We start from the raw sequence: 14,328 nt of genomic DNA on the forward strand, positions 1-14,328 counted from the left end.
TTGGTCAGAAATCAGTAGATCAGAGAGTATTCCTTTTGAACTGTTGTTAAAACAGAACTTTGAGAATCAGAACGGAGCTGGAGACACTCTCAAGCTCACCACTCTTCACTACCATTACACTCTGTAACTTTCTCTATTCTCACTTAAATCACAGAGCATTGTTCTTATGTTTTTATATGTAGTTACTATAGTGCTTTAGGCAGCTGGTTTTTATTTTAGTTAGAATTAGTCACACTGTTCTCTGGCCTTGGAATTTGTAAGAGCTTTGGATGGAGAGACTGTTCTTGGAAGCTAAGGCCTGTGTAATTTTGTTAGTTTTTTTGGCTTGCTGAATTCACTGCTGTGGTTCTCGACAGATGAAGGGAGTGTGTGAACTGGCTGTAATTTCTTTGTTGTATCAGGCAAAACTCTGCACTGGGTGACTCTTAATAAACCAGTTTTATTTACTTTCTGAATGTTGGAGCATTCGGGGCTCCTAGAAAGAAGTTGGGTAGGTATGAGTGCTCTTAGGTTGTTTTATCACTCTAAGACTTCCCCAAATACTTCTAATTGTGTACCTATATAAGAAATATAATTAGGTTTATGAGCATTTGTAGGATGATTCTGGTATATTTGTTTGAGTGTTAGGGCTTAGATTACCTATTTAAGAAATTCTCTTTTATATCATAATTTATCCTTCAGATAAGTCAATTAGGAAACACTTAATTTTCCACCATTGAAATTTCTAGTCACATCAGTGTATCTTTGTATTTCAAAGTTGGTTTCATTTCTTGTATTTGATCAAATTCTAATGGTAAATTTTCAATTCAACCTGCAGAGCCAGTTGGTGGGAAACATTTAGTAATGGTGTTACAGTTGATTTGTTTTTCCATCTAAAAATTCCAGTGAAACCTTTCATTTGTCAGACATTTGTTGAGTCTCTGCCATGTGCTAACCCCTAGGGCTAAAGGCTGGGATACCGTGGGAAGGCAGAGGTGGACAACAGTCTCTTCTTTTGGGAGCTCGTGGTTAAGAGGGTAGCAGGTGAGAAAAACAAAAAATCCAAGACAACGTCCTTAAAGTCATGCATTGTCTAAAGCAAATTTCCACTATTTCCTCCGTGCCAGAGGAAGTCAGGGATGGTCTTTCTCTATCTGCAGCCTCTCCTGAAAACTAGGGAAGACTCCATGATTCAGAGCACAGAAGGGGTGTAGGTTTCCAGTTGGTTGTTGAGAAAACAAAAGAAAACAAGAAGCTTTTGCACACGAGGTGGTGCTGCTGCTCTGTAGCAAGAACAGGGCATCACTCTTAGAGGCAGGTAATAGTGTCCTATCATCTTTTGGCTTGTGCTGAAAAGCTAGGTTTCCAGACTTTACTATCTTTGGTCTTCTAAAGCTTTTAATTCCTAGGTACATCTATTTTCTGAATGAAAATACTGCTTCTTCTCCAAAGTGCTATTCCTCTCCCATCTTAAAAGGGAATGCTTTTGTTTTCACTTAAAGTTATCAAGGCTTTCCTGAGAGTATCCTTGAGAAATATGGCATTTACTACCTATATGCTTGGGTTTTTTGCTTTGTTTTGTGATTTTGGGTTGGCCTGACAAACTTTTGGAATGGCTTTGGCTATGGAAGGACTTTTTTGAAAGGGTGGAATGGACTCAGGAGAGGGAGGCCCCAAAGTACTGAATTGCATTAGAGTTTTTTTACAATTGCTGCAGTATTTCTGGTAAGAAAAGTTATTAGGTGTTTATGGATGTTTCAAAAGACCAAGGGAAAAAAAGCAGATTCCATGTTAAAATATCCACTTGGGGACCCTTAACACTCAGAACAGAACCTAGGTTGGGAATGCCAAAGGGTGTGATCAGCGTAAACCAGCAGTTGTTTCTAACATGGGGGTGTTAGCTGGATGCAGTCCAAGAGGAAAGGGGTTGCCAGAGCATTCCCTGAGGTGGATAGGTTGGCCTGGCCAGGTGGATCAGGAATACGGGTTTTCCTCCTACTGAGTCATACCCAACTTCTTCTTAAACAGGGAAAACCCGGCTCAGTTTTCTTGTTTGCTTCCTCCAGGAGGTGTGCAGGGAAGCAAGCTATGGTAAGAGTGAAAACTCAGAGTTCCATAAGGGGCACAAAGAGGAAGTATTTTAGGCTAATAATTTTGGGTTACTGTTTTAGATGAAAATGATTTTCCTCCCCATTGGACATGAGGTTGCTTTGAATTATTTTTTGCACAGCAGGTGAGGGAGTGGCTTTAACCTGGTCCAGTCTCTCATCTGATCCACTCTGAAATCCACAGGTCACATTTACTATTCAGAATCTAACATTTGGCCATAGGTTCCTTTAACATTCAAGTTTTGGAATATTTTGGGGAAAAAATCAATAAGATATGCTTAAAGTGTTATGAAAATTATACCAGATAGTTTTTTCAAAATATTGTTTTGAATAAGTGGTATGAATAATGAGACCTGTTGTTCACAACCTTCTAATTTTTTGGTGCGAAGGTGATAAAAACAGAGTGTCCTGGGGCATCTGGGTGGCTCAGCTCGTTAAGCGCCTACTCTTGATCTCAGCTCAGGTCTTGATCTCAGGGTCATGTGCTTGAGCCCCACGTTGGGGTCCATGCCCAGTGTGAAGCCTACTTAAAAAAAATGGGTTACTTGGGTGGTGCAGTTAGTTGAGCATCTGACTCTTGGTTTCAGCTGAAGTTGTGATCTCAGGGTCGTGAGATAGAGCCTGGTGTGGGGCTCTGTGCTCAGCCCGAAGTCAGTTTAACATTCTCTCTTCCTCTTCTTCTGCCCCTCTCCCCTGTGCTCATACATGTTTTCTCTCTCTCACTCTCTCTTGCTCTCTCAAATAAATAAATAAATCTTAAAAAAAAAGAGTGGCCTGCCACATAACATCTCATGACACTCTTTGTTCCTAAACTGATTCAATATATATATGCATTATACTGTTATACAAAGTACATATAACAATATATGCATATATTTTTAAAGATTTTATTTATTTATTTGACAGAGAAAGACAGCCAGCGAGAAAGGGAACACAAGCAGGGGGAGTGGGAGAGGAAGAAGCAGGCTCCCAGCAGAGGAGCCTGATGTGGGGCTCGATCCCAGAACGCCGGGATCACGCCCTGAGCTGAAGGCAGACGCTTTACGACTGCGCCACCCAGGCGCCCCAACAATATATGCATATTATATGGGACAATTATATAATAAGCTCTGCTTGTGTGATGTATACGACATTAACAAAGGTAATACATACTTTAATTGTACATTATATATGGCTGCTTTTTATGGTGTATCGTGGGATGGAGCAAGCAATAAAAAGACTACTACTCAGTAAGACGTAGGGCTATATAAATCAGTAATAATGTGTTCTAAAGTTCAAATCAGATTAAATGTTAATTTGGAACTCATTCTAGATAAAACTTCTAGTCACTATTTGAGATATCCGTAAGTTCAGCAGAAAATCATGAAAAAGTAAATAAATCAACCAATACCCAACTTCTAAATGGAGTGTGTTCTGAAAGTTTATTTTAAATATTTGTAAATCAAAACACATTCCTATTAAAAAGATCATATAGGATGGCTAGTTTCTCTGGGTACCCAACAAAAGCTCAATTAAACTATAATGACTTTTATAATAACTCCAACCTGATTTCTGGGGCTTGGAGGGAAGGGGCCATGAGATGAGATAAGAAGGAAGTAGTGTTTCTCTGCTTTTATGAGGCAGAGTCAACCCTAGGCGAACCATTTTAAAACAAGAAAAATTTATATTTGGCCAGTGCCTACTTACCTTTCTGTACCCTTTTCCCAAGAATCTAGGACCCTTATGATATCTTTAATGTTCCCACCTTGTGGCTTCCCACTGAAGACTAACATACTATATCAGTGATTTGGAAAATATGATTTTTGTGCCACCTGTATCAGAATCATTTGGGATACTTGTTAAAAACAGATTTCTGGATCCCACTCTAGACCTACTGTAAATAGGAATATCCAGTGATGGGGACTGGGAATCTATCTGGATTTACAACAAACTCGTTGAATCACATTTAGATTGGGCGCTGAAATGAGTGAACATCTTGAGATCTAACGAGGAACCTGACTGGATTTCCCCCCGTAAATCAGACCCTGGTTTTCACAGCTGCTTCTTTTTAATCTAATCCTAGATCTGCCCCTAGTAGTTCCAACAGCAGTGACCATAAGAGGATAAGCTGGGTGAGGAGAGGCAGGGCATGGAAGCTATGCCTCTTCTGGAATTGTTCATTTCCTGAAATCTACTGTGCTCCATTTATTTAAATTTGCCAACATTAGAATTTTACTTTGGCCACCAGAGGGCTCTCCTAACATTGTATAAACGGGTACTGCCCTAGCAGAAGAAAGGGAAACTGTTAACCTGAAAAGACTGGAAATCTTGAGAGAATTTGTAATTAGGGAATTTCTACACTATTTTGGTGATTAGGTTTTCCCTGAAATTATAATAAGATTTTAAAATCACTAATTGTTACGTAGGAAAGAACAACAATATAAGAACAATAAGTAAATGGAGGTTTGGTAGTTTGAGTCTTTACTATGGACTTAGCCAATAAAATTTATAGTGTGATAATTGCCAGATGTGTAGGGCAAGGATGTGAGAATGAGTTTTTTTTAAAGAGACTAACTATTCCAGACTCAGAAACTTTTTGTTTTGCTTTGCTTTCTGGAACAAGAAGCCTGTATTCAGAATTAATATTTCATAGGTAAAACGCTTTTTCTATTGTGGATGGGGATATGAAGTGCAAGTCTCAAATGTCTCTACACATTGGTTCTATAGCGTAGCCTTTTATTAGTCTTGACAAAGTGAGGGAACTGTCAAGATAAATCAAGTCGTTTAAATAGACAATAATACTGTTTAGAGTTTAGTTATTTGTGGGATCTTAGGGATACAGTGAACACAACATTGAGAAAAAATTACCTATTTCTTGATCCTAAAGAATGAAGTAAAACACAGTAATTTGGTTTAGTAAAGAATGAAATCAAGACTGGTTTCATGTGTGTGTGACCTGTGCAGTGACACAGGGCCCTGTGCTTAGATGGATCTCATGCTTGGTTTAACACTCTTCTGTAGTGATCTTGAAATTTTAATAATTTTTGAACAAAGAGCCAGCATTTTCATTTTGCACTGGACCCTGAACATTATGTAGCTGGTCCTGAATTGAATAGATAATTGTCTTCTGTTGTTGTTGTTGTTTTTAGGAAAGCAGTTCTTGTCCTTGGTTGTACTTTAGAATCACCTGGGGAGTTTTTGAAAATCCCAACAGGCTGTTCCCAAATTAGTTACATCATGATCTTCATGGATGGATTTCAGATTTTGGCATTTATTATCATTTTTTAAAAGATTTTATTTATTTGACAGAGAGAGAGAAAGAGAGAGGCAGGCAGAGGGAGAGGGAGAAGCAGGCTCCCTGCTGAGCAGAGAGCTGATGTGGGACTCAATCCCAGGACCCTGGGATCATGACCCAAGCTGAAGGCGGATGCTTAACTGACTGAGCCACCCAGGCACCCAAGATTTTGGCATTTAAAAACATTCCTCAGTCTCTTCAACAAATGGTGGTGTGAAAATTGGATGGCAATATACAAAAGAAAGAAACTGGACCACTTTCTTACACCATACACAAAAATAAATTCAAAATGGATTAAATGTGAGACCTGAAACCATAAAAATCCTAGAAAAGAACACAGGCAGTAACCTCTTTGACATCGGCCATAGCAACGTCTTTTTTTTTTTTTTACATTTTATTTATTTATTTGAGAGAGAGAGAGCACGAGAAGGGAGTGTCAGAGGGAGAAGCAGACTCCCTGCTGAGCAGGGAGCCCGATGATGTGGGACTCGATCCTGGGGCTCCAGGATCATGATCTGAGCTGAAGACAGTCACTTTACCAACTAACCCACCCAGGCACCCTGAAACTTCTTTTTAAATATGTCTTCTGAGGCAAGGGAAACAAAAGCAAAAATAAACTATTGGGACTACATCAAAATAAAAAATTTCTGCACAGTGAAGGAAACAATCAACAAAACAAAAAGGCAACCCACAGAATGGGAGAAGATATTTGCTAATGACATATGCGATAAAGGGTTAGTATCCAAAAATAAAGAACTTATAAAACCCAACACCCCCAAAAATATTCCAATTAAAGATGGGCAGGAGATGTGAACAGACATTTCTCTAAAGGCGACATCCAGATGGTCAACAGACACATGAAAACATGTTCATCATCACTTACCCATCAGGGAAATGCAAATCAAAACTATAATAAGACATCACCTCACACCTGTCAGAATGGTTAAAATCAACAACACAAGACACAACAGGTGTCAGTGAGGATGCGGAGAAAGAGGAACCCTCTCACACTGTGGGAATGCAAACGGGTACAGCTACTCTGGAAAACCGTATGGAGGTTCCTTAAAAAGTTAAACATAGAACTACCCTATGATCCAGCAATTGCACTACTGGGTATTTACCCAAAGAATACAAAAACACTAATTCAAAGGGATACATGCACCCTATGTTTATAGCAGCATAATTTACAATAGCCAAGATATGGAAGCAGCCCAAGTGTCCATCAGTAGATAGCTGGATAAAGAAGATGTTATACACACACATGTGCGCGCGCACACACGGGAATATTATTCAGTCACACAAAAGAATGAAATCTTGCCATTTGCAATGACATGGATGGAGTTAGAAAGTATTATGCTAAGCCAAATAAGTCAGAGAAAGACAAATACCATATGATTTCACTTGTATGTGGAATTTAAGGAACAAAACAAATGAACAAAGGGGAAAAGAGAGAGAGAGACAAATCAGGAAACAGACTATCAATTACAGAGAACAAGCTGATGTTACCAGAGGGGATGGAGATAGGGGATGGGTTACATAGGAGCGTACTTGTGATGAGCAGCAGGTGATGTATGGAACTGTTGAATCACTATATTGTATACCTGAAACTAACAGAACGCTGTATATTAACTAACTAGAATTAAAATAAAAATGTAAAAAAATTTCTCAGGTGATTCCCATGTGCAGCCCAGGCTGTGAACCACTGGAAATTTGGAGCCTAATTTTCAGAACTGTCCTTCCATACCAACCTCCTCTGCTTAGATTGCTCTGGTGGTTTCATGGAATTGTAAGATTTTAGGTTCTTCACATAGGCTTTATGTGTTAGAAGAACAAAAGTGTATGAAAGTGGAGTCCTTTATATAATGTGCTTCATTTTTTTACTCTTACTTAAAAGATTGTAGAGTTACAAAGAAAACCATCTTTCTTAAACACAGGTCTAATCAACTTTGTATTCCTTTTAAAGTAGCAAATTAATGTACTCTGTTAAGAAAAACCTAAGGTATTTAGTGAGATTAAAACTGAAGAGGGAAATACATACTTTCCTCTCCCTTGCTAATGGCTGAATATTCACTAAGCGCCTTGTCCTGGCTGGGCCTGCATCAGGTTTCATTAAATGCCTCTTTTCTATCTGAAGGGTTTTTTAGGACACTAATTGTTTTTTCATGATGAGTCACCTGTGGGCTTTTGCAATCATCTAGAAGCGTCTGGTCCCAATCCTTCTGGATTACAGGAATTGAAGGTCCCAATTAGAGACCTGGGGTCCTGCAAGGGCAAATCCTTTTAACCTTAATTCACTGGGGGCCTTCTCTGAACAGAGCTGTTTTGCTGCCTTTAACCTTCTTGTTCCCTTACAAAACAGCACACAAGGAATTGTTTTTCTCCTTAGTGTGTCTTCCTAAAGTTATGTCTATGTCTGTATACAGGTAATTTAAGGATTCATTAAAACCCTAGATATTTTACTATTAAGAGTTATATTAAATCTTTCCACTTGTTTAGCTTTGACTCAAACATTGAATAAAGAGTCACTTAATGGCAAAATATTTAAATGTTTAATGAAAATATTAGTAAGCTAAAACCCAAGGGGAGATGATAAACAGAATAATCCTCTGGCTCTCAGGGTTCAGAGATTCAGACCCACAGGGAGGCAGCATTTTACTGCTATAATTTATGGCCAAATTAGACATAAGAAATGGTGGTGAAGCTAGAGTTTGGAATAAGGTATTTTGATATTAAGCAGTTTCTCTTTAGCAAATGGTCATTGGTAAGAGTAATGTAAATCATTTACGTATATAACTTGGAATTTTGAAAAGTAAAATTTTTACATGTATCATCCTCTGAATAGAAGTGTGCATTTTTTTAGGTTCATAAAAATATGACTTAATGAGCACCTACTGAATATCAGATATGATGCCAGATGCCTTACATATATTATCTCTAAACCTCAGAACAACCATGCAGGGTAGGGATTATTGTCCCATTTTTCAGATGAGAAAACTGAGCCTTGGAGAAGCTAAGTGACTTTCCCTAGGTCACACAGCCTATAAATGTCAGAACTAGGACTCTCAACTACCTCTTCTACTATACCACACAATCCCTAGAAGTTGTAGGCACAGAATTTTTTAAATTGTAGTGAGATATATTTAACATAAAATTTGCCATTTAAATAATTTTACATATAGAGTTCAGTGGCATTAAGTACATTCTTATTGCTGTGCAATCATCACCACTGTCCATCTCAAGAATTTTTTCTTTAAAAAAAAGTTTTTTGGTGTGCCTGGATGGTGCAGTTGGTTAAGCATCTGACTCTTGGTTTCGGCTCAGGTTGTGATTTCAGGGTCGTGAGATGGAGCCTCACGTTGGGCTCAGTGCTCAGTGTGGAGTCTGCTTTAGATTCTCTCTCTCTCTCCCTCCCTCTGCTCCTCGCACTGATGCTCTCGCTCTAAAATAAATAAATAAATCTTAAAAAAAAAAGTTTTTCTTTATCCCAAACTGAAATTCTGTACCCTTTAAACACTAACTCCCTATTTCTTCCTCACCTCAGTCCCTGGTAATCTGTATTATACTTTCTGTCTCCACAAACTTGACTACTCTGCATGTTTCATATAAATGAAATCATATAATATTTATACCTTTGTGTATGGCTTATTTCACTTAGCATGTTTTCAAGATTCATCCATGTTGTACTATGTGTCAGAATTTTATCCCTTTCTTAATATTCCATTATAAGTATATACCATGCTTTATCAATTTCATCCATCAATGGACATTTGGACTCTTTCCACCTTTTGGCTACTGTATAATGGTGCTATGAACATTGGTGTTCAAATATCTATTTGAGATCCTGCTTTCAATTCTTTTGGGCATATAGTGAGAAGTGGAATTTCTGGATCATATGGTAATTCTATGCTTAATTTCTGTTAAGAGCCACCATACTGTCTTGAAGCCTTAGAATTTTACATTAGGACACTTGATTTAAAAAAATCCTTCATGTGGAATGCTGAAGTGAAACTCAACTACTGACCGAACCAATAGGACCAGGTATATCTCCTTGATTTATGGGCTCTACTTCAGGCACGGAGTTTAGGGAGCTTGAGTCATTTGACAAGAAAGCGATTGTTCTTCCCTTACTGTGGGCCCTTGCCAACAAGTGGCCATCCATGTCTGGCTCTTGCCCTGGGTATTCCATCTAAAAAGGAAATTCTTTTGAAAGTATGTGCTTGGGGGGGGGTTGTCTTTCTTAGTAAAATTAAACCCAAACATCTCTCTTTCTGGACTCTGAAGGGAGCAAGGCCTAATCTCTAATCATTATATTGTGCAAATTACAGACACACAGATCCACCTTGCAACTGCAGATAATGAATAATCCCATTTATGAACCTGTGGTCATGTTTTCATATCATAATAATGCTAAATGATGCAGCTGATGCTAGGCTTTTTTTTTTTAAGATTTTATTTATTTATTTTTCAGAGAGAGAGAGAGCAGAAGCAGGGGGAGTGGCAGACAGAGAGAGAAGCAGGTTCCCCGCTGAGCAAGAAGCCCAATGCGGGACTCGATCTCAGGACCCTAGGATCATGACCCAAGCTGAAGGCAGATACTTAAGTGACTGAGCCATCCAGGTGTCCCAGATGCTAGGCTTCTTTACCTGTGGGGCCGGACCAACTAAGAACTACTGGGGAAAAAAAAATAGAAACCGTATTTGGCAGGGTGGGTGTTGGTCAACTAATGATTACTTAATAGTAGATTTCACTGTGCCTCTAATGCCTTCTGCATTAATGGATATTAATGTCATCCTATGAATTTGCTTTGGCAATAATCATTGTGTGCCCATGTTAAATTCAGCAAATATTCATTTCATGTCTGCTTTGACCTACTATTAGGAGTAGAGGAACAAAAAACTAAAGGGCACACCAATGATTAGCCATATACTCCACCACAGACTTTCTTCCCCATTTATACAACTATAGTGCTGGAAGGGGATCACAGAATTTATCCAGTCCAATCTCTCCCTTTCTCAACTCCACTTCCTCAATGTATTATAGATGAGAAAACTGAGGCCCTCAAAGATGGAGTTGTTATGAACACAGAGATTTGGGTTTGAATCCCTATATGTGAGTGCATATCTTTTGGGTAACTTACTTAAGCTTTCTTCATTGCAATTTATTTATCTGTAAAGATGAGCTTCAGACACTCCCTTAGTTCTGAAATATTCTCTCCCCTTCGCTTGTATGATACTATACCTTTTGGATTTTCTTTCTTTTTTCTGGTTAGTCATTTTTTCTTTTTCATAGTCCCTCTTCCTCTGCTTATCTCATAAATACTGGAATTCTTGGAACTCTGCCTTGGGCCCTCTTCTCTTATTGCTCTGTACTCTTTTCTTGAGCAATCTCATCCATCCCCATCTATAGGCTGGTGACCCCTAAATATGTATCCTCTGCCCTGAATTTTCTTCTGAGCTCCAAACCAGTATACCCATTTGTCTGCCTGATATCCCTTCAGGGATTCCACAGGCACTTTAAACTCCACAAGACCAAAACTGAGCTGAGGATCTTCCCCCATGCCTGCTCCTTCTCTAGTATTTGCAGTCATAAGTTTTCCAAGTCAGAAACTAATAGATCTTTTCTATCCAACAAATTTTCAAGTCCTGTTGCTCTTAGCCTTCTGACTATATCTGGTATCCATCTTCATCTCTATCCCGACCACCATCCTTATTCAGATTCTCATCATTTCTTACCTAGACAACTACTACTGTCTCCTAAATGATCTTCTGCTTCAAATAACACTCTTCTCCAATTCATTTTCCACACTCCACTCAGAGTGATCGCTCCAACATATCTGATCTATCATTTAAACACATCTTAGAGGAACACCTCTACTTTAATGTAGAACTTTAATGTTAAACTTCTAAACCTGTGTAGCAGGGTAGAACATTTATTATCCTAACAACTGGAACTGGAAATTTTCCTTAGTAGGGAGAAAGTGGTCTTTGTTAAGAAAAATACTTTGAGGGGCGCCTAGGTGGCTCAGTCGTTAAGCGTCTGCCTTCAGCTCAGGTCAAGATCCCAGAGTCCTGGTATCGAGCCCCACATCGGGCTCCCTGCTTGGTGGGAAGCCTGCTTCTCCCTCTCCCACTCCCCCTGCTTGTGTTTCCTCTCTCGCTGTCTCTCTCTCTGTCAAATAAATAAATAAAATCTTAAAAAAAAATACTTTGAGACTACTGGGGATGGGTTGAGAGAAGATCTAATAAATGACATGACATGACAGAAGTCAAGGTAACAAAGTAATTGTCAGTCAAAATAAATAGAAATATGAATTAGTGAAAGTTCTGATGATGACGTGGCTGAAGACTTTGGGGGAATCAGAATTGTAGTATTTACTTTAACTTTTACAGTACAATGTTATAACCCTCTCATAACCTCTGTAAAATCTGCTTATACAAATTATCTGGGTGTGTCAGTGATTGTGTGTATGCGTGTGTGTGTGTGTGTGTGTGTGTGTATAAAGGAAAGGAAAGGGCTGGTCCCATGTCTTGGTCAACATTGTGTAGGAATAGGACCAGTACTCACTCATGGCAGTGATAATCTTTTAGCTGAATTAAGCAGAAATTCATAGTTAGTAACATAAACCTACTAGAAATTTGATCAAATCCTGGAGAAGGCTTCGGATTTTCTAAAATCCTGTGGAATGGGCTTTTAGATCTGGCTTAGCTAGATCTTTGTTTAGCTGACAGTGAGTTACACTAGATTCCATTATCTTCATTATCTCTCCACTGCCTTTTTCCCCTCTGGATTTGTCTCTTATTCTTACTCCTGGACTTTATATTCTAGGTGTACTTAAGTGTTTCCATTTATTCAAACTTGATATAAATAATCTCTAATCTCCTTGTCTTTGCAAATGGAGCACTGCTCTTCTCATTTTTAACTGGGTTAATTCTGTTTTTCCTTCAGACTGCAGAGAATTGTTAGGACAGTGAAACTATTCTGAATCATTCTGTAATGGTGGATGTATGTAGTAATTTATTTGTCAAAACTCATAAAATATGACATGATGTAAAGCATGGACTTTAGTTACTAACAATATATCAATTTAGGTTTATCAATTGTAACAAATATACCACACTGATGTAAGATGTTAATGATAGAGGAAATTCAAAATGGGGTGGCAGTAAGGGCAGAGGGAGATATATGGGGATTCTTGTACCTTCTGTTCAAATTTTCTGCAAACTTAAAATGGCTCTAAGAAATAAAATCTATTAATTTTCTTTTTTTTAAAGGTTATTTATTTGAGGGGCACCTGAGTGCGTCAGTTGGTTTAAGCTATTGCCTTCGGCTCAGGACATGATCCCAGGGTCTTGGGATCGAGCCCCAGTTATGGCTCCCTGCTCAGCGGGGAGCCTGCTTCTCCCTCTCCCTCTCCCACTCTTGTTCTCTCTCTCAAATAAATAAATAAATAAATAATAAAAGATTATTTACTTGAGAGAGAGAGAGTGTGTGTATGTGCCCCTGGTGGGGCTGGGGGGGGGGAGAGGCAGAGGGAGAGGGAGAGACAGTCTTAAGCAGAGTCCATGCTCAGCATGGAGCCCCACTCTGGGCTTGAACTCACGACCCTGAGATCATGACCTGACCTGATGCTTAACTGACTGTGCCACCCAGGCGCCACTATTAATTTTCGTAAATAGCTAAAAAAACAAAACAAAACAGAACCCACAAAAAAAGCACATGCACGATCCAGCACAGGAAAATGGAGAAGCCAATATACTTGGGAGCTTTTATTTTAAGCTCTCTCCACTTTAAGGTCCTGAGATTGATGGTGATGACCTGGAAGATACTACGGGGCACGTGGTGCCAAAGGTTCTCTGCACCCTTGCCCACTCTGGGAAATCAGAAAACAACTTTGTATCCAAAAATTCAGGGGGAAGTATTTCATTTTTTTTTAATGATTTTTTATTATATTATGTTAGTCACCATACAGTACATCCCCGGTTCCCGATGTAAGGCTCGATGATTCATTAGTTGTGTATAACACCCAGTGCACCATGCAATACGTGCCCTCCTTACTACCCATCACCATTCTATCCCATTCCCCCACCCCCCTCCCCTCTGAGGCCCTCAGTTTGTTTCTCATAGTCCATAGTCTCTCATGTAGGGGGAAGTATTTCAAACCAAAAGCTGCCGGTGTCTGGGGCACTCATTTAGAGGGGAGGGCCAAGTAGGTGGCGGAAGTCAGGTGGTTGAGAATACGTGGGCTTGAACCTGCATCCACTGAAGTATATGAAGTGAGACAGTCCCTAAGATTTTAACTGTAGTCTGTGATAAGGAGAGGATGAGATGAGAAGAGATTGTCAAATCCCCGAAGGCCATACTGCCACTTCCCAGTGATTGATATTCATATTTAGAGCTGGAGGACTCTGCAAGGGTCTGTAGTAACTAAAATCCACTCTTCTCCTAGAATTTTTTCTCATTCAGAAATACTTTTAAAATATACTTGGATTTAATAATTGATTTTGTAAATTTGCACAAATATATTATCCCTCATGCACCTAGAAAAAAAATTGAACTATTTTTAATGCTTTATTAATAACAGATTAACTCTTCAACTCTCAAAAAAAAAAAAAACAAAACCAACGGCTCTCCTGTGAATAAAAGATACACATCAAACATGTTTGAATGATTACCTATTGGGAGAGAGGGGAATGGGAGTGGGGGATGGGAATAAAAGGTCTAAGTAAATAAAACCAGAGATTACTTGGCCTCTTGCACAGGCCAATGATAATGATGTGTCCTGAACAGAGGATGATTCCCTTAACCTTCTACAATAGTTTTAAAAAGTTATCAGTAATTCTTACTTGGGAAGGAGAGTGGCAAGTCAGATTTTCTCAGGTATGTTTGGGTGGATCAAAGGCTGAAGAGGAAAGAATTAGTTGGGCTTTCCAACTATAAACTTGATGAAAGTGGTTTGATGTAGTGGAA

This window comes from Ursus maritimus, unplaced genomic scaffold (genome assembly GCF_017311325.1).
Source record: "Ursus maritimus isolate PB19 unplaced genomic scaffold, ASM1731132v1 scaffold_25, whole genome shotgun sequence".
Classification (NCBI taxonomy): domain Eukaryota; kingdom Metazoa; phylum Chordata; class Mammalia; order Carnivora; family Ursidae; genus Ursus; species Ursus maritimus.